This window comes from Triticum aestivum, chromosome 4A (assembly GCF_018294505.1).
Source record: "Triticum aestivum cultivar Chinese Spring chromosome 4A, IWGSC CS RefSeq v2.1, whole genome shotgun sequence".
Taxonomy (NCBI): domain Eukaryota; kingdom Viridiplantae; phylum Streptophyta; class Magnoliopsida; order Poales; family Poaceae; genus Triticum; species Triticum aestivum.
In genome coordinates this window covers 277,247,106-277,269,364 of record NC_057803.1, presented here as the reverse complement: position 1 = coordinate 277,269,364, position 22,259 = coordinate 277,247,106, and the positions used below count along the sequence as shown (strand labels likewise).

Below are 22,259 nucleotides of genomic sequence, written 5' to 3'. Positions count from 1 at the left end.
GAAGCGGTTCACCAGCCACTAGATCCAGGGATCCCACAAAATCATTAAAACCTGGCGGTTGCTCACTCTTTGATCAGTGATTCACCGGCCACTAGATCGATGAAGAATCTCTCAAAAATCCGCTTTTTGATCAGTGATTCACCAACCACTACATTCTTGGATCCCACCTTATTCTCAAACCTGGTGGCTCGCTTGATTGGCAGTCCTGTAAGCTCATCTTGCATACAAATTTTGGGGGTACCAGGGCCTGCATCCACCAAGAACATTTCTTCCCTTAAGCGTAAGCATAAAACTGAAGATTGTGAGGCGTTTCCACTACATCATAAGAAACTAGAATTAGATCCTGGAAATGATCGACTCCAATAGATGCTCATCATAAGCTTTTTTTCCTCCTATTCCTATTGATCAGAAGTATCTAGCAGCGCCATGCCAGAGTGACTTCCGAAGCGCTACGGACAGGACGAAATCCGGCAGCCAGTTGCTGGCTTTGAATAACCAACCCAACAAGAAGCTAAATTCTTCCATAACATAACATAACGGGGCGGGGTTGCGCGCGAGCCGAGTGACGTAGGTGCACAAGAGTAATTCGCGCCACAACCATCTCTTTTTTATAGGTTCTACAAACCGATGCCTCCTGCTTCATCTGGTAAAAAAGAGTCATAGATATGCCTGTAATTAGAAGGAAGAACTGCCATAAAAATCTTCCTCGTCTATCGTTTGTAGGGGAACTATGAACGGGAGCTAGCAATCCCGACCGTATTGAAAAAGTTCCTAAGACACATCATGGAAGAGTCAAAATTTCTGAAGCGAGTTCCAAGAATGAAGAAGGGGTAGAATTATTGAATGAATAGGAGCTGTGGCTAATACCCGAGGCATAAAAGATGCATTTTCTATGGGATCTCGAAACCACCAGCCACCCCGACCTAATTCATGATGAGCCCACCAACTTCCTGGCGATATGCCTATGGTTAAAAACAACCGACATGTCAAGATCCAAATCCGAATTGGTTCCTGGTCCTGGTCAGAGACCACCGTGTTCATGCCGGCGGTCCAACAAAGAGGCGAAGTAGTGGTGTCTTTCTTTCCATTACGAATGACACACTTCGCCTGCTCCCTCCCCGTGTCCATTAGCGCTCCTGTCTAGAGCAAAGAGAAGGCGAAAAAGCTCCACCGAAGCAGCATGAGCAGGCTTCTATTGCTACGCAACAATAGAGCAGGCGCACCACCCATAAAATGTTTGAATGATCGGGTAAAGAGCGAGCTTCTTATATGGGATCTGACACATCCAGCAGAGTGAAGCAGCGCTCCATTTTTGTTGGTGGCATCCTTCCGCATTGGCGGCGAGTGGAGTGCCACAATCCCATTCATCATTTTTTATCTACATAACCCAAAGCCCATAGCACTGGCAACATCTCCTGCATAACTACAAGGAGGATGTATAGCTGATATAGGATCTTGTGGAACTGGATTTGATTCTGCAAGAGGTTCGGTATGAACGAAGAAATTTCGAACAAAAGGATCGAAACTCGCTGATAGGAAAGGAGAGAAAAACAAAGCAATGCCAAGTGCTTCGTCAATCTGCTGTTCATCGATAGACGAAGCTCTCTCTCTCTTCTCATCTCGTGCCAGATGTAACAAAAGATTAGTCCTTTTTCCTTCTCGCGAACCACGGGAGCGCCCAGCGCCCAGAAGAGCAAAGCTCACTTTCAAAACAGGGTCAAGCGGCGCATTAAAAAGGGATGGCCCGTTAAAATGACGCTTACTTTGTGAACGAAGTTCAGAATCAACAAGGGTTCTCCGAATGAAGGGAGTGTACAACTGGGGCGCAGCCCAACTTTTTTGTTGGAGAGATAGAATGGAGTTCTTCACGAAGTTCGAGATAAAGGGAAAAAACAAAGTTTCTCTATAGCCTCTTCGTTTTGAGACATTATGGCTTTGGGGTCGACCCCGGTAACAAAAAAGGAATCCATAAAAACTTGGGATCCAACACCATAATAAAATACTACCCTCATGATTAGACCATGTCCCTAAGATTTGATTAAAAAAAGGTGCATTAACGGTTAATACGTTGTAATTAGATAAGTTATTTGGAATATGACGGAACGAAAGACCAAGGAAAGGAAGAAGAATGCACCAAAATGCAAGTGCTTCACCAAACGCCGGTGGTTGTTTCTTGTTGTAAGTGAATGCAATGAAAAGACTCGGAAATAACGAATAATGAGAAAATTCATTTATAGGCATTTCGTGCTCATTTCCAAATTTATGATTAGTTATTCCCATTATCCGGTAACCACAGAATGATCCCAATCTCCTTTTAGTAATAGATCTTTTTGATATGTCTCAGTCTCAGGGCAAGGAAGAGAAAATGCATCGAGTCCTTTATCAAGAAAGTGGACGAGCATGGCGGTCCCTATATCTCTTAGCGGTCTACCACTTTTTTCATGTCAGCTTAAGAGGTTCAAAAGAGAAAGTCACTCTCCGTATTCTTGGCTAGTGGAATGGAAGCAAGACTCTTTCCTATCCACTTTGCCGAGGGGAGATAACTAAAAGATAACTCAAGCTAGACAGAAAGGTGCAAAAGTCCACAGTTTCTTAAGGATCCTATAAGCAAGTAGGTTAAGATTGTCATTTAGCTTCAATTTCTTCAGTCTCACAAGCGGGTCCGCATGCAACAAAAGAAATTGTATTTTCCTACTACTCTGACCTTGCCTTGAAAGGATAAGGAAATTGGATAAGAGCGAGAGCTAGACTGACTGTTGGTCCAATGCTAGTGGAGGATTCAGACTGAGGACCCCTTGTGGCGGCTACTCATAAGAAGATGAAGGATTGAAAGAGGACTGATTACCCCTCTGATTTGTGATCTTTTAATAGAAAGAAAAAGCCTTCTCTCGGACTTAAAGGTAAATGAAAGCGGGATTTTTTTTCTCTCCTCTAAGCTAGCAACAATTCAAGTAATCTCAGAATGCTGCCCCCAATCCGTAGCTGAGGACGAACTCAACTCATAAGATTTTTTTGAACCAAGCACCTATTGTAGAAATGAAAAACCACCCACTAGCAGAGGCTGGAACAACCCATAGAAGTGTAGGGGCTGCTTCAACCGGGTGTACCCGTATCCATTGATTTACCTCCTCCAGAGAGTATTGAACTTTGTGACAAATAGGTTATAGTTACACTCCTTAACTCCCTATTCGTGAGATATAAAATCTAGCTAGTAAGAAGACTTTCCCTTCTTTTCTGTGAGGGTGAGAACTTGAAAGACTGGCAGAGAAAAGGAAGAAAAGCGGCTAATGCTATCTAAATGATTATTTCAAAGTTTACCAAGTTCGATCGTTCACGAGACAGGAGACTCTTTTAAATAAGACAGTGTATGGCTGCGAATAAGTCTATTCGGCAAGTCATAGAGAAGGACTAGATATAAGGTATTCCCCAGTTCTTCATTGGATCCTTTTAATTTAATATTACTTTTTGGAAGGAATCTCATAATAATATGTATTAGGGACAACATTTAGGATAGCAAAAGAATTTTTGGAGCAAGAGGGATTACCTTCTAGATTCTTTTGTGATATCCTCTATGTCGCCTTCTCCTGGATGGTCAGCCCATTGTCCTGAATCCTTGAGCTCTTCCTCATGGCTTTGACTGGTGACTTACATTTCATCTTATTTGCTGCTCTGTTAGTCCCTTGGATATGATGTCTTCTGCCACTCTCCTTGGTGGCTATTCTCCACCATCTCAGTCCCCTCTGAGGTCAGCTAAATCTGATCAGTGGCTGTCTGCGCCTAATCCACCAAGTGTGTACAAGACAAGATCTTTGTCTGTCACAGGTTCTCCAGCTGCTGCAAGTTGATCAGACTGGAATTTGATCCTACGCAGATAATCTTGAGCAGTCTGGGATCCTTTCTTGATCGTTTGGATCTGAATACACAGCTCAATTATTTGAGAATTTGTCATACAGCCAAGACTTTCGGTTTTTTTTCAGGTTTTCTCCCTTTTCTATGAAGGTTTGCTGCTCCGCCTGCACCAGTGAATTATTCTATTCTTCTCCTTTGGTCCAGTCTGTGGGGAAATCAGAATTCACCATTGAATCATGTGGATCAGCTCCCTTACATAATAATATTTCACTATATCAGCTACGAGAGGAAAATCTGAAAGACAGAGGATAGAGAGTGAGAGAAAGAGTGTAAGACTTGCGCCGCTCTCCATTTCAAGGGGATTTTGATGATTCTAGGGTGATTGAACTATTTCTTTACATGTTCAATTTTAACGAATCAAGATATCCTCTTGTTCCGGTATAAATAGTAGCTATCTTCTCTTCCACTAGGAGAGGATTTGCCTGGGATTGTTTAAGCAATTCCCTTAATGTTGACCCCTTGCCAATTGATTGTGACTTGTTTTATCGAGAGCAGAGGCTAATTGTGCAAAGGCTTGTCACTCTGCAAATTGAGCTAGTTCCAATTTAGATTTGCCAGCTACTTGTTTCATGGCTTTAATTTGAGCCGCGGATCCTACTCTGGAAACAGAAATACCCACATTAATAGCGGGTCGAATTCCGGCATTGAATAGATCCGCAGATAAGAATATTTTTCCATCTGTAATGGAGATTACATTAGTAGGAATATAGGCAGAAACGTCTCCAAATTGAGTCTCAACTATTGGTAAAGCGGTCATACTTCCTTCTCCAAAGAGAGAATTTAATTTAGCGGCTCTTTCTAAAAGGCGTGAATGCAAATAAAAACATCCCCTGGATAAGCCTCACGGCCGGGTGGTCTTCTTAATAGAAGGGACATTTGGCAATAAGCGTGTGCCTGTTTGGAGAGATCATCATAAATTATTAAAGTATGTCGTTCGTGGTACATAAAATACTCAGCCAGGGCTGCTCCCGTATAAGGAGCGAGGTATTGTAATGTAGCAGGTGAATCTGCCATTTCAGCTACTACAATAGTGTATTACATGGCCCCCTCCTCATGGAAAGTAGTTACTACTTGAGCTACGGAGGATGCTCTTTGACCGATAGCTACATAAACACATATTACACCTTGCCCTTTTTGATTGAGAATTGTATCTATGGCTACTTCTGTTTTGCAAGTCTGTCTGTCCCCAATAATGAACTCTCGCTGACCGCACCCTATAGGGATCATCGAATCGATAGCAATAAGCCCTTTTTGAAGAGGTTCATATATGGAACGCCTGGAAATTCTACTTGCAGCAGGAGATTCAATTAAGCGAGATTCGGAAGCTACAATTTCGCCTCTCCCATTAATAGGTTTAGCCAGAGCATTTATAACACGACTCAAGTTATATTCACTCATGGGTATCTGAGTAATTCTTCATGTTGCTTTTACAAACCATCCCTCTTGATGCTAAACCATAGCTCTAACTGAGTCAAATTCCACAATTTCTAAGAACGATATGCTTTTTTTCATTTTCCACTATGAAAGCTTCTCTCAATCCCTCCCTAGTCCTTTCTTTCCAGGGAACAGGCTTACCTGGTTGATCGCCCACATTCATTCATTGTTCGTTCCGTTGTGGAATCGAACCACAGAGCTAGCGCAATTGGGATTTAGAGTCCCATGCATGAACCTAAAGAGGATTTTCAGTCCTCTGCTCTACCAGCCAGAACCTAGAAGGACACTTCACACCCGATTTGACATAGGTAGACTGGAAACACTACTTGTCAAGAGCACAGACCCCACTATAGAATACTTTTTTGAGTATGTTGGTAAGGTCCGGTCATCCGCTTCTGTGCTTGCACTTCTGCGTAACTAGGGGTGCATTTCCAGTACAGTGTACTTTCATAATTGAATCAAAACCATCGATACATGAAAAATCTCTATATACGATATTTATGACACATAATGTTGTTCTTTCAACATGATTCCTCAACAATTTTTTCATTGTAACTGACTCTCCATTCTCTCCGTTCCACTTTGGTTTTCAACTAACAATTACCATGATGAATTTCTCTTACTTCTTGGTTCTGCATTGGATTTTGGAAACTTTTGTTTAGAAAGTGGTGTCACAGCCGTGGGGATCAAATAGATGGTTCATGAAAGTCTAGTGAAGCGGCACAGTCTAATCTTATAGATGACCATAGTGGTATGGTTCCATAGAAAACTACTGGAGGCCATTACCGCCACCGAAATGGTTTCCATGCTCCGTTGGATGATTTGATGATATCACAATATCAAGCTAGAACGGTTTCAATTTGTAGGACGGGAAAGAAACCTCATCCTTTGGTGAACACTAACCGATGAAGCTCAAACCTCTCTCGAACTGAGCTATTTTTGCTTTTTCGAACAAAATGTTCGAGTAGTTCAGTGAAAAAATGGTCAAACTTTCTTCCATCCTTCCTAGCTCCTCAAGCTTGCACCCGCTCAATGCCTTTTTCTTTGTTCGTTCTGAGGTGGATTCGAACCACTCTCTCCATTTGGATTTCGAGACCAAGAGGCCCGGCGAAAGAGGATTTTCAGTCCTATGCCCGCTGCCAGCCAGAACGGGAGTTTTCCACTTCACACCCACACAATCGGGATTTGATGAAATAGCTACGTTTTTTCTTATTTGATTCGGATACTGTCAATCTACTGTCCATCTTTCTCTTTAGTTTTCTCCTTTCTTTCTCCTCAACCTATCTCCATTGGCTGGACTTGCGAAATAATAATATCTAATCTCCCCATGGCGGTTAGGGTCCCATGAACCAGGAGCGCCAGCACCGGTTCCTCGATCTTCCTACTGGAGGCATGGTCATGGCTTTCATTCATTCATTTCATTCTTTGTTCTGTTGTGGAATCGAACCACTCAAAGGATTTAGAGTCCTTTTACCAACCAGTTAGAACCAATATTTCTCTGTTATATTCTATTTTTTCTTTATCAGCTAACACAATTTGGATTTCGAGTCCAATGCGCTAACGCTTTCTTTAGTTCTCTTGCTTGATTTTTATACGATTTTTTGAGAAACTAGCACAAAAGCCGTTGCGCGTTAGCGCATCCATTTTCTTGCTCTTTCTCCGGGCTTTGACGATGTCTCCCGAACAATTTCAGTACATATGGCGCAAGACGATTCCACATATATATCGAGGTCATAATGGGATCGGATGTTTTCACGTCTCACCGTAGTGCCCGCTTTGTCTTGATTGGTGATTGATAAACAAGAAGGAAAATGGAAAAGTAGAAAATCTACATGTTTATACTGTTGAGGTCCTTAGATTAGTCAAGTAGGCGAGGACATTTCCATCGCGAAGGATTCAATCCAGCCATAGGTTCCCCTATGGCTACCTTGTTACGACTTCACCCCAGTCGAAGACCCCACCGTGGTATGCGCCAATAAGACCACCAAAGGCCTTTGTGGCACTAGTGATACACAGAAGTCATGGGTGATCATTGGTCCGATGCTTCGGGAGAAACCAATTCCTAGGGTGTGACCGGCGGTGTGTACAGGGCCCGGGTACATATCCACCACGGCATGCAGATCCACGATTTCAACTTCATGTTCCCGAGTTGCAGAGAACAATCGAACTGAAGTGATCCTTCTGGATTCGCTCCGCCTTATAGCCTTGCTTCCCATTGTTATTGACATTGTAGCACATGGGTGGCCCAGCCCATAAGGGCCATGCGTACTTGACGCCATCCCCACCTTCCTCCAGTATCTCACTGGCGGTCCCTCGTGAGTGCGGCACGCAGCTTTTTCTTTGTTTCGGAGCGGGGCGCATACTATTACCACTATGTTCCACACCATTTTCTGGCCTTCATGTCGAGTCTTCCTCCACTGCCAACTCGACGTTGTTGTAACCAATTTCAACTAAACCTGCATGCTCACTGGTAATTTGACGTCACTATAGGTAGGTCTCCGTGGGTCTTGGGCAAGACGACTTCGGTTCACACGTGAAAGTGCTTCAAAAGGCACCGACTCCCAATGGTGAAATTCTTGCTGAAAGCATAGCTATGTGCTGGCACTCAATCAAGTAGTAGCGCTGGCACATCACTCAGTGGCAATTTCTCCTTAGGCGCATGTCTCAGCAACACAAAACAAGGGTTTCGCTCGTTATAGGACTTGACCAAACATCTCACGACACGAGCTGAAGAAAGCCATGCAGCACATGTATGAAAGTCAGTACCATCCTGCTAAGGACATGTTTTGTTGTTCATATGTCAAGGGTTGGTAAGGTTTTGCGCATTGTATCGAATTAAACCACATGCTCCACCGCTTGTGCAGGCCCCCGTCAATTCCTTTAAGTTTCGGTCTTGCGACCGTACTCCCCATGCAGAGTGTTTCACGCGTTAGTTGGGCCCCTGATCCGCGTAGACCAAGGGCAAACACTCATCCGGTTAGCTCCCCAGCGTCGATAGGGACCCAGAGAGCTGCCTTCGCTTTTGGCGTTCCTTCGTAGATCTGCGGATTCACCCCTACACACGAAATTCCACTCTCCTCTGTCTCACTCCAGTGAATTGGTTTTGAGAGCATTCCGTCACTTTTTGGCGACTTTCACTTTCAGCCCGATTCACCGCCTACATGCCCTTTACGCCCAGTCATTCCGAAGAACACTTGCCCCCCCCTAGTCTTACCGTGGCTGCTGGCACGGAGTTAGCCGGGGCTTCTTCCTCGAGTCTTGTCATGATCGCGCGCTCGAAAAAAGAACTTTACAAGCGGCATTACCCTTCTTCACTGACGCGATATTGCTGGATCGGGCTTTCGCCCATTGTCCAAGATTCCCCACTGCTGCCCCCCGTGGGAGTCTGGGCCGTGTCCCAGTCCAAGTGTGGCTGATCATCCGAAAAGACCAACTAAGCATCATTGGCTTGGTCAGCCTTTACCTACCTAACTACCTAATACTACGCAGGCTCATCAAACAGCGATTTTGAGCTTTCTTCAGGATTTGGCCCGAACTGTTCGGCAGATTCCCACACGTTACGCACCTATTCGCTACTTTGTTCTCAACTATTCTGATTCCAGCAAATGGAGGCCGTTAGGTCAAAGCCGTAGCGCGCGCCCTGTAGTTTTGAAGCAGGGCGAGACAACTTTAGCTAGGAGCCTCTTTTCCTTCTGCCCAGCTCCCCGAAAACAATGTTCGACTTGCATGTGTTAAGCATATAGCTAGCGTTCCTTCTGAGCTAGGATCAAACTCGGATTTTGACTATGATTAGGCGGGGACAGGATTCGAACCTGCAGTCTTCAGGTCATGAGCCTGATTAGTTGACCAATTCCTCTACCCTGCTTCTTCCCCTGATCTTTCTTTCCCTCTTCCCATAAACATTGATTCTCTCTCCTAACCACTCTTAAATATGTGAAATACACGGAATCGATCCAAAACTACAAGCAAGGGAATCAACTCTTATTGCCGTAAAGGAAAAATAACCCCTTTCCTTTATATATATATATATATATATATAGACGCCAGTTTGGAACACCTAGGTGCCTGGGCACCTTGCCTATCCATCGTTAGATCGTGTTTAGCGACAGATTTGGAAACCAATGTAAATGATTTAATTACTAGTTAATTTGGCAGGCTTTAATTCTTTAACTGTCCCATGCATGCATGTCACATCATAGAAAAGGAAGGTGATTAAAATACCATAGTGAATAAAAATCAACATTTATTACCTCCTTATATACCACTTATTGATTCGTAGAATAAATCACTACGTATGTAAAATACACATGTATGTTACGTAACTTCAGCAGTAGGTATACACATACCCACCATCTAATTGGGTATACACATACATATACTCGTACATGTACCTTTTTTCAAGGCAGACACATATATACATAATTTTGTTACTTGATATATGCATACCCTTGTATGTACATAATTTTGTTAGGGGTATATGCATACCCGCATATGTACATAATTTCTTTGGTAGGTATACGCATACCCGCGTATGTATATAATTTCTTTTTTTGCAGGGGTATGTATATAATTTTGTTCGTAGGTATATGTATACCCACGTATGTACATAATTTCGTTAGTAGGTATATACATATCCGCTACGTATATAATTTCTTTAATACCTTAAAACCTAGAATAAATCATTGGATATATACGTACCCGTGTATGTACATAATTTCATTAATAGGTATATATACCATGGGTATATTTATATTATTTGGAGTCGGCGCACAATTTGTTGATATAGATAATTAAAAATATTTTGTCATGAATATCTCAGAATGGTATCAACTTTTATGTATACATTTATTCATCTGTGCGTAGAAAAAATCCACAGGCCGACGAGTCACATTGTGCGTACATACTATATCTGTTTCCTTTTTATTCTGCCATTCTCTCTCCATCAATTAATGTGTGTTTTAATTCTATTCAAATCAATAAATACAAATGGGTGGACATGCGAGCTATTAAATGCTAGGTGCCTGGGCACCTAGGTGCCCCAAACAATTTACCTATATATATGTATACGAGGAACAAGTAGTCTTCGCCACCTATTCCTGAATTAAGGGAACGCGAGAAAGATTTCTCTATGTCAATTCAAAACAAAACAAACGGACGACTGAATCTAAAGTCTATTAGAGAGAAGATTGGCTCGAACGTCAACTACTAACTGCTCTATCCAACCAGCACATGTTGTTTGCTATGATATTGTTTTGCTCATACTGTTTTATTGCCCGGGCACTGCTGCGGAAGAGTGAAATGAAAAACTCTTCTTGAAGAAGAGGACTCTTCTGCTTGATCTTTTGATACGGTGAGGGAACAGGTTTTATGCGTTCTTTGAGAAAATGGGGAAACGAACTGCTGATACAGAAATCTTTCACTTTTACTGCCGAAGGCACAAGAGTAGCTAGGAAGGATAAGCAAAGGAATCCAGATTCAATCGATTGTTTGAAGCCAAGGTCTCGAGCTAGTCCACCTTTCTATTCGAATTTCTTTAAAGAATACTTCTCTTATGATCTACTACGAGAGTGTCAAGCAGCGATGGAAGTTGAGTAACTGTCTTGGAAATAGGTAAGTCGGGCACATATTCTAGTTCCGATTCTAGGCTATCTATAGAAGAATGGAGTGTTCTAAATTCTACTATTTAAGCTGTTGGTGCAGAGGTAAGCAAGTCAGTCTCGGGTGGGAAGTCAGCACTATCAACTTAGGCGGGTCTTCAGTCCAAAGAAAAAGAAAGCGGTGGTCTGTACTTGAAATTAGGACTCTACTTTTTGATTGAAATAGGACTGTACTAGCATCTGCAAAAGGCAAAGCAATACCTATCGTGTAGTACTTCGGGTGTTGATCCACAAGGAAAAAATGGGAGAACTGGTTGGTTTGCACAAGTTCAAATATCTTGGCCTAACCTAATTTGTAGAAACCCACGACCTAAATTAAAGACTAATTCTGAACTAAGGAAAATAGAAATCGCCTAAGGCGCGTGAGGCCAAGATCTTCCATAGGAGCTCGAAGGAAGAGGTTCTGAATAACTATACAATTTATAAGATGTAGTGGATTAGCTACATTGAAAAGCTGCCACTCTGAGGGAATTTGTTTGCATAACCTACAGGTGCTATAAAGCAATCATGTACTGAGTACAAAGCTATTCCATTATAGTGAGCAGTATCAAATACGTAACAAGCAATAGAAGCATCCTGGCAGGTGTATAGAACTAGCAAAGTGGTTTAGGAAAGGGCATATGAATAGGCAGTTTGGCAAGTGAGTAGTTTAGGTCCTTTAGACCAAAGAAAAGGCCGGAAGCATTTAGGTAGGCCTATCACTCAACCGGCGGCAGCCGATTGACTTATACTAACCGCGTTGGAAGGCTTTGGTCGGGGCTGCCCCTGTAGTTGAGCACCTATCTGAAGGCCCAATCAACATCAGTAGTTGCACGCAACTCTAAAGAAGATGATGACGGAAAAAAGGACGGCTCGAAAAAAGGTACCTCGAATATATCTAAGAATCCGATGAACTGCTGCAATGTGAACTGACCGGGAGGCAGCCGTGAAAGGATGACTTTCTTAGGAAAAGCCATCTGGGCAAGAGATTGTCAGATAAACAAAACTGCCGACCTACTATCTGTACTACGTCGGATCAGATAATGGTGAGCCATCAGTCGGTCGGAGTTTAACGTAAAGCTCCAAGGGAGTGTCAACAGTCTTCTCATCATTGAGTTGAGCTCCAGTGATCAAGTGATGACGTTATTTGATCTGAGATACCAAATATCCACTAGAGAATGTGCGACCTCCAAGCCAAGAAAAGGCTTAGGGCGCGTCAGCGCCTTCATAGCAAATAATTGATGAAGGCGACACTTGATCAGTGATATGGTAACGGAGTAATCACCAGTCAATTTGATATCATCAACATACAACAACATAATAGCATGTCCTCGAGGATAAACTAATACGAACATGGCCGAATCATGATCACTCCGAGCAAACCCTGCCTGGATAACATAACCACTATGTTGAACTTCAAAAAACGACGCTATTGGGGCTTGTTGAAACCATAGATCGCTTTGTGTAAAGGACAAACAAGAGAATAAGTCAGAAGGGCAGGTTCTCTTTCATCCGTCTTTTCTAGGTGCGCATCTCCATCTACTAGAAGTAGGGGTGGTTGCAATGAATAGATTGGGTCATTCGTAACCTGAGCAATAACCGATGCTACTATACCAATAACGGAAATAACAGATGCTACATCAGTGTCAGGACCCCGACTCGATGCCACATAGGTCTAGCATGTAACACCTCATATCACTTTGCGGCCTCAAGCACGGTATTCCCACGGGTGTCGCCTTACCTTTGCCCGGGACCGTTTGCGTCTTTTGGCACACGTATATGATAGTGTCGCTAGCACCCACATGATAAGGAGCCCGGGCTGACATGGCTAGTCGTAAACCCAAAGTGGCACAGACTTACAGGGACAGGCATCCATGACCCAGCATCGAACGTGTCGGTCATCAGCAAGTGGGTCCAGGATGTAGCACTGGGCTAGCAGGACTCCGGTAAACCGGGCTGTAGCGGGCTAACAGGCCTCCGATACTCAATGCGTGACATTTCCCCGAAGGGACAGACACAGGAACGAAGAAGGACACATGCCGGATAGCCTAAGTGTTCCGGACCAGTAGCAAGCTACCATGGCTCGGTGGATACACTAGGAGACATTTCCCGGTAAGAGAGGCTACTAAGGATAAACAACTAGATAGTCAGATCCCACACATACCAAGCATTTCAATCATACACACAATATGCTCGATATGTGCAAATACAACAAGGCATCACAACATGACTCTACGACACAAGTAAATATTCAATAGGCTCCGAGGAGCGAGATATTACAAACATGGGTCTTATGACCCAACAATCAGAGCATACAAGTCAAAGCACAAGCGGAAGCTATCATGTCTGAGTACAGACATCTATAAATGAAAAAGGCTGAGAAGCCTGACTATCTACCAGATCCTGCCGAGGGCACAAGATCGTAGCTGAGGTAACAAGCTAAACGTCGAAGTCCACGTGGAACTACTAGTGAGACTGAAGTCTCTCTGCAAAAACATAAAATAGGCAAACGTGAGTACAAATGTACCCAGCAAGACTTACATCAGAACTATCTACATATGCATCATTATCAACAAAGGGGATGGTGGGGTTTAACTGCAGCAAGCCAGCTTTGACTCGGTGGCTATCCTGAACTACGACTGCGAGTAACTCTTTTGAGGTGGCGCACACGAGTCCACATATTCACCATATCAATACACCACTATGGATCCGCTCCCGTCTCCCTACGAGAACGCCATCCATAGCACTCACGCTTATCTTGCATATTTTAGAGTATCCACTTTCACTTGTCTATGAACTGATATAAGCAACCCAGAAGTCCTTTACCGCGGACACGGCTATTCGAATAGATGATGTTAACCCTGCAGGGGTGTACTTCTTCACACACGCTCTCACCACTTACCGCCGTTTACACGACATGTACTCGGCAACCTTCAAGCGGAAGCCCAACGTGGGTGTCGGCCACGGCCTACCTAAACACTCAAGTCTCTAGTCCAGGTTTATCGCCTATTCAGGTTCCATCCATGAGGAGATCCGGCCGGAGTTTCGCTCACAGCCCCAAACGATGTGAACAGGGTTCCCGAGACACCAAACGGGCGCCCGGTACACCGTGCCACGTGCCTACCGCATCACAGCCCACCCCTACGGTCAGCGCTGCGCACGGCCTCCATCATACTACAAATACCAGAAACTACTTGCAACTCCTGGACAGAGGACAAGGGTGATCAAGAAGCCGAGAGGGTCCATTGGTTTCGGGCCCAATGCGTGGTAGTAGCTGAATCATGGATCACAAACACAGAACTCAGTTCCTGAGGACGGCTGCAATGAGACAACCCACCATGTACTCCTACATGGCCTCTCACCGCTACCTTTACCAAATCGTGTTCACACGCTTAGCTCACACACCGTAGGACATGTTCACACACCTCTGATTCATCCCGGATGAATCAGACCTGACTCGACTCTAAGCAGTAGCAGGCATGACAAACAAGCATGAATGAGTAGGCACAACAGGGCTCAAACAACTCCTACTCATGCTAGTGGGTTTCATCTATTTACTGTGGCAATGACAGGTCATGCAAAGGATAAAGGGGTTCAACTACCGCAGCAAGTCACAGATGAATCAGTGTTGTCCTAATGCAGTAAAAGAGAGCAGGAGCGAGAGAGTGGGATTTTATCGGAATGAACAAGGGGGTTTTGCTTGCCTGGCACTTCTGAAGATAACATTGAGTCTTCATCAGTGTCAACGATCACATCATCGGTATCACGTCTATCGAGAGGGGACAAATACCGGCAACACAGAAGAAATACAATCAATGCAATGCACAATATGATGCATGCTCATGACATGCCAATATGAATGTGTTTTGAGCTAATGCAACTAGCAACAGATTAAATGAAGTTGGTTTGAATACAAGATTCAAATTCAAACTCCATATGTGATTATTCAAATGCCATTTAATTGATTTGTGCTAAACAGCAGCTATAAGTTGTTCTAACATGCATGAAAATGGTACAGATGGATTCCTTGAATTTTTCTGATAATTTTTCATATATAAATTATATAATTTGGAGTTACGGTTGAATTTCTATGAATTTTAGAAGTTTTAGGCATTTTCTGGAATTTCCTGAATAATATAAATCCAGAAATGAATTATGGCGTCAGCACCACGTCACTGTGACGTCAGCAGAGTCAACTGGGCTGGCTCGGGTCAAACCTGACGTGTGGGGCCCATACGTCAGTGTCTCAGCGCCAGTTAGGGTCACTGACATGTGGACCCAGTCAATGGCCACGTCAGCATGGTCAACGCTGATGCGTGGGGCCACTAGGATTAGTTAAAAACTAAACAGAAACTAATCTATGATTAATTAGCAGGTGGGGCCCTGCTGTCAGTGTCACCAGGTGTTGACTAAGTGCGTCATTAGCCCGAATTAATCTGCCACGTCTCCCTCGCCGGAGTTACGCCGGCGGCGACCAAAACGACGGCGGAGCGTTTCGGAAAAACGCTACGGGGCTCCATTTTGAGCGCGGTTTGTTGCTACGGCTTGCTGGCGTTCTTGCGCATCTAGTGATAGCAGCGACAGCAGCTGGGATGGCCTGAGTCGACGGCGGCGAGCACTTCCGCGGCGGCCGGAGTTCGGGCACCCGCGGGTTTGGCGTTGCGGTGCGCGGGAGGGGGAGCTGGTTGGTGTGTTGGGCTCCTGGGGGCTTTATGAGCACGGTGAAGCACTCCGTCGTGGGCATGCGCGGCTATGGCCACGGCTGCACCATGGCCGGCGGCGAGAAACTCTCGGCCGCAACGGCCATCGGTGTTAGAGGAAGAAAACGGGCCAGGGAAGAGGGGGAAACAGCACAGGAGCTCACAGCGGGTGCAGTGGTGGCCTCGGCGAGCTCGGGGAGGCACCGGAGCGAGCGGAGCATCGAGGGGGATCTCCGGCGGCCGAGGTCGGAAACGGCGGCACTGGCAAGGCTTCAGGGCGTCCGGCGTTGCGTAGCTCCAGGGAGAGGTCGGGGGCGTCGAGGCGGAGCCTTTGGTCACTCTGGTGGGGTGGAACGACGGTGGTGGCTACGACTGCGACGAGCGGCGGTGACGGCGGTTCTCGGTCGCGCGAGTGAGAGAGCCAGAGAAGAGAGAAGAAGGAACGGGGGAGAGTGAGAGCGGTCCAGGGGGGTGCGTGGCATCCTCAGGGCGACGGGGAGACAGGCAGAGAGGCAGGAGGTGGCCTGGGCGTGTGCCCGCGCGCTCCGGCCATGCGCCTGCGCCTACTGGCGCGAGGAGGAAGGCGACAGGGGGGAAGTGGAGATGGGCTGGGCCGTGCTGCTGGGCCAGGTGGGCTACCAGGTGAGTGCCAGGTAGTCCTTCTCTCTCTTTCCATTTCTGTTTTTATTTATCTATTTTGTTCTGTGTTGTTTTAGTTTAGTAAAATACTAAACCATTTTATAAAATCCTGAAAATAGTTATGTGGCTAGGGTTAAAATATACCAAACCACATAAAATGTTCCAATAATTATTGGACATATATTATTTATATATCAAATATATATCCAATGCAAATAGCTATTTATTTAATTCAAAGGCCCAAAATAATTAACTCTGAGATACCAAAAATATTGTTTTGAGTTTTACCTCTTTGCAATATTTTCAGAGACTAAGAGGAACATTTTCTTGGACTTCTTTGAGGAGATCTTAATGTTGATCATTTTTAGAAGGTTTCTGAGGCTTTGAAAATTCCTCAATTCAAATTTCATTTGAATTAAAACATGATGCTCACATGAGGTCTAGCCTAGTGCATAACAGGACCAGGGATGTGACAATCAGAAACTACAGCTATACGTGGTGGCCCCACACGCAGCTTTGTTTAACAAGCATCACCCTTCCTTTCTTTTCAAATGCTTCCTCAGTCAATTAGTAGCTTATTCAATTCCTATTCTTATTAAACATCTGATATAGATGGTGGGAACAATGAAGCAGATTATTCATCTGTAGGTTGCAATCCGTATGATTTCTTTTCTTGATCTCGTGCTTGTGTTTCACCTCGCACCTAAGCATCACCTTCCTAGGGACAGAGACATCTGCGCTCTAAGGCAATCATAGTACTACCAGAATGGTTACATCATTCTGCGGGCAAGCTTCAACTTCAAAGTCGCCTGATTTGGCACCAGCCAAAGGAGTAGGAACAACAACTGGGGAAGCACCATTACCATCCATGGGATGCTTTGTGAACAGCCCCCTCTGTTCAATACCGATACCTTTCAGATTCCATAGCTGATGAATCTCTTTCTTTTTCCACTCTTTCCCCGTCACGCAAGACACTTTTCTGGCATAAACCTAGTGGTTATTTGTCCTACTGATCTTGGGTGAACTAATGACATTGATTCTCCAAGACCAAGAGTTTTCACAGCCAAAGCTATTGAAGCTGCTCCCTCCCATGAATCATAGCTTTCTGGATGCACTGCTTGAACACCATGGCGCAAGATAGAGAAAAAACTCCTATCCCAGTTGTTCGAGCTGAACCCACCCACTGCCGGGCAGGTGCATCAGCCTCTTCTTTCTATTTTCCGACAGGGATACCCGCACTAGCTTCTGACCTCTACTCCAAAACCTGAACTTCACATATCCGAAGCCTAAACCTTCACTACTTCCATCACTTCACAGAGCAGGTCTTGTTTTCAAACTTGCTTTCGGGTTAAGTGCAGAAAATCAATTCTATATTCATGTCATTGAGGATCTATTAGATGAGCTACATGGTGCACAACTGTTTTTCAAACTTGATTTGAGATCAGGTTATCATGAGATAAGAATGAGAAGAGAAGACATTCATAAATTTTAGGACATATTTGTGTCATTATGAATACTTAGTGATGCCATTTGGACTCACTAATGCACATGCTACCTTCGAATCTTTAATGAATCATGTTTTTGCTCCGGAAATACCTTTTGGTATTCTTTGATGATATTCTGATATATAGCACGACCAAACAAGCTCATCTCAAGCATCTAAAGTTAGTCCCGGACATTCTAAGGTCATAAAAACTATATGCTAAGATTAGCAAATGCAGTTTTCTTGTCCCTCAAGTGGAGTATTTAGTGAAAAGGAGCACATCTGAATCAACGATATGCTCTATGAAAGCGTAATAGCTCACTGATCTAGCTCCATGGCACCGAAAATGTCTCATGGCTCAAGTGATTCACTGTAACGCCCTCGATGCGGCTATATCTCCCACATGTCGAAGCACGACTTAGAGGCATAACCGCATTGAAAGCAATGTCACAAGTGAGGTAATCTTCACACAACCCATGTAATACATAAGGGAAAAGGATACATAGTTGGCTTACAATCACCACTTCACACAATACAAGAATAAAGCATTACATCATCCAGATACAATCAAGGCCCGACTACGGAGCCAAAATAAAAGAAGACTACCCCAAATGCTACACAGATCCCCGATCATCCCGACTGGGCTCCACTACTAATCAACTAGAACGAAACAACACAAAGGACAAGATCTTCATCGAGCACCTCCTGAGCTTGGTTGCGTCACCTACTCGGTAACATCGGCACCTGCAAACTAGTTTTGGAAGTATCTGTGAGTCAAGGGGACTCAGCAATCTCACACCCTCGCGATCAAGACTATTTAAGCTTATAGGAAGGGTAAAAGGTATGAGGTGGAGCTGCAGCAAGCGACTAGCATATATGGTGGCTACCATACACAAAAGAGAGCGAGAAGAGAAGGCAAAATCACGGTCGAGAATCTATGATCAAGAAGTGATCCTAGAACTACCTACGTCAAGCATTACTCCAACACCGTGTTCACTTCCCGGACTCCGCCGAGAAGAGACCATCATGGTTACACACGCGGTTGGTGCACTTTAATTAAGGTCAAGTTCAGGTTTTCTACAACCGAACATTAACAAATTCCCATCTTCCCATAACCGTGGGCACGGCTTTCGAAAGTTCAAATCCCTGCAGGGGTGTCCCAACTTAGCCCATCACAAGCTCTCATGGTCAACGAAGGATATTCCTTCTAGCGGGAAGACCCGATCAGACTCGGAATCCCGGTTACAAGACATTTCGACAATGGTAAAAAAGGACCAGCAAAGCCACCTAGATGTGCCGACAAATCCCGATAGGAGCTGCACATATCTCGTTCTCAGGGCACACCGGATGAGCCAGACGAAGGTTGGGCTAGCCCAGAGTTGCCCCTAGTAGCTCCGGACATCGCTCAGTTTGGACCAACACTCAGAGGAGCACTGGCCCAGGGGGGTTAAAATAAAGATGACCCTTGAGCCGGCCGACTCAAAGGAAAGAAAAGGCTAGGTGGCAAATGGTAAAACCAATGTTGGGCCTTGCTGGAGGATTTTTATTCAAGGTGAACTGTCAAGGGGTTCCCATTATACCCAACCGCGTAAGGAACGCAAAATCCGGGAACATAACACCGATATGACGGAAACTAGGGCGGCAAGAGTGGAACAAAACACCAGGCATAAGGCCGAGCCTTCCACCCTTTACCAAGTATATAGATGCATTAATTAAATAAGAGATATTGTGATATCCCAACAAAATAGCCATGTTCCAACAAGGAACCAACTCCAATCTTCACCTGCAACTAACAACGCTATAAGAGGGGCTGAGCAAAGCGGTAACATAGCCAAACAACGGTTTGCTAGGACAAGGTGGGTTAGAGGCTTGGTTCAACAATATGGGAGGCATGATAAGCAAGTGGTAGGTATCACAACATAGGCATAGCAAAAGAGCAAGCAACTAGCAAGCAAAGATAGAAGTGATTTCAAGGGTATGGTCATCTTGCCTGAAATCCCGCAAGGTAGAAGAACGAGTCCATGAAGAAGACAAACGAACATAGACGGACGAGTCCTCACAAACGCGACGTTACCGGATTACCGAGAAGAAGTACACCGGAAAGAATGCAAACAACATAGTAAACAATCATCACATAAGCATGGCACGATGCGCAAACAAGTATGATGCATGTACGGTTTAAAGAGGCATGGCAAAATGCACAAACAACACTACAAGTTAAGTGGAGCTCAATATGCAACGAGTTGCACATCGACGGAACACCACATGCCTTATTTAGTTCTCTCTTGTTTATGTACTCAACAAAATTAAATGTTGGTTAGCATGGGAAGGGGTGAAGCACAACAAAACTACCTACCTAGGCAAGTTTAAATGAGGTCGGAAACAACAAACAACAATTCTGGTAAAACCCCATATGCATATTTTGGTTATGGTACTGTTCTTCCCTAAACCATATTTTAGAGTTGTTAAACATGCAAAGTAAGACCACCATGTTAAACTAGGCATTTTTCTACCCCATTTACATATAAAGTTTATTAAATTCCGAGTTACGGTTAAATAGTTATCAAATAAATCATTTTAGCAAGTTATTTAAGCAAATTTAAACAAACAGCATTTTAAGCATTTTAAACATGGATGAAAAGGACATATTATAAAACTAGACAAAATTCTAGGCAACTTTCATGTTAAGTTTGTTTAAATCCGATGCACGGTTGATGAGTTCTTATATGCATGAAGTGCAAGGGTTTTCCTGCAAATATGTAAAACCCTGGTTAATTAACAAATTCGCAAAACCATAAAAAACAACCACTGGGCCGAAATTGTATGGCCCAGCTACATAGGGGGGGTTTGGCGGCTGCTCACCACCGGGCCTTAGCCCAACTGGTGGAGAGGGAAGGCCTGCAGGGGGGCGATGCTGGGCTTGGGTGCGATCATCAAGCGCTGATGTTGGGCCGGCCTTGCTGGAGGAGTCAGCGGGTGTTGGAGCGGCCCCGTTCGATGCAGAGGAGGCGCGCCCTCTTCTCGACAGGAAGCAGAAGCAGAAGCAGAGCAGCGGCAGCAGAAACTCCAACAACAACGAGGGCTGAAGGAAGCGGCGACTTGGCGGAGGCCGGCCGGATCTGGAGCGGGCTGGACCTTGGAAACCGAAGGCGGCCCAAGGCGCGGGAGTCCACGTGCGGCTGCAGTCAACGACGATGAGTGGTGCTCCTGCTCCTCGTTGAAGTGGAAGCCGAGGACGGCGCAATGGAATTGAGGCAGCAGGGGCGCTGGAAGGTGCAGGGACCTCGAGGAACGGCGGAACAGGGCGGCACCGAGCGGATCTGGACGGTGGGGTCGAGGAGGACGATGGCGGCGCCCGACGACAGCGGCGTCCGACGACGGCGGCGTCCGACGACGGGGCGAGCGAGGCAACCTTCGTGAAGAAGATGGAGACGGCTGGGTTCATGGTCTGTGGAGGACGACGGGCTCATGAACGAGGGGATGCGGGAGCTTCTATTGTTGCTTGCCGGCGTCGGGTGCTGGTCGCGGTCGGGCTCTGGGCAGGGGAGGAGCATGGCGAAGTCGAGACAGAGGCGAGGTCGGACAGCGAAGGCGCCCACGGCGTGCTCCTAGCCAGGGCGTAGCTGCTCCTGCAGGAGATGGGCAGAAAACAAAGGGTTCAGGGAGGGGATACGGGATGAGCATGAGAAGGATAAGAAGGGGGCGTCGGATGGGGACTGCTTGGGTGACAATGATGACTGGGTTCAAGTTGTGGTCGTCGTTCTTGATGCGGCAGAGGAAGCTGGAGCGAGTCCTCGCGAGGAAGATAGTGGAGGCCGAGCGCGTTGGAGGAGTGGATCTCGGGCACGGGGACGAGGTGGATCGAGGGGAAGGCTTGGGTGGAGTCCGGTTGGTGGAGATGGATCTCGGTGGGATGCGGGCAGGCAAGGACGAACGCTGCTCTGGTTGGTGGGTGGATGAACATGAGGTGGGTGCGGGATGGATCCCGAAGTGGATCCGTTGGAGTGGCGGCGGCGACGAGTGGATAGGGGAGGATCCCTAGAAAATAGGGTTTGGTCTAGATTTAGACTAGGGAGTATATATATAAGGAAAGAGGGAGAGTTTAGGGGCTAATCCGTCCCTCCAATTAAAATCGAGCAGTCGAGAAAAATAGACTAGGAAGTCCAAATAAAGAAATGCTGATGTTTTGTAGACGTTTGGGGATGATCCGGACCCAACGGTGATGACTCCCCGGGTCGGGTTCGGGACAATTTTCGGACGCGCGCGCGAGGAGGGCCTTCGGGTTGACGGGAGAGGTCAGGTTGGACCTGGCGGTAGGTAGTGAGCTGTGTAGACGGTCTCGAGCTATGAGAAGAGAAGAGAGGGAGGCCCGGCGACTATTTCCGGAGACCGAAAACGTCCGACGTTAGACCGGCTATACTGCCGCTATAGTTTAACGGTTGGGCTATCAAACGAACT

The 22,259-nt window shown here is 45.4% G+C and overlaps 2 pseudogenes; one reads left to right on the top strand and one right to left on the bottom strand.

Annotated features, from left to right (window-relative positions):
* Window positions 1-481: 481 nt before the first annotated feature.
* Window positions 482-1,088, bottom strand: LOC123081973 (cytochrome c biogenesis CcmF N-terminal-like mitochondrial protein 2; annotated as a pseudogene).
* A 335-nt stretch (window positions 1,089-1,423) lies between these two features.
* LOC123083794 (uncharacterized) lies at window positions 1,424-1,791 on the top strand (annotated as a pseudogene).
* The last annotated feature ends 20,468 nt before the right edge of the window (window positions 1,792-22,259 follow it).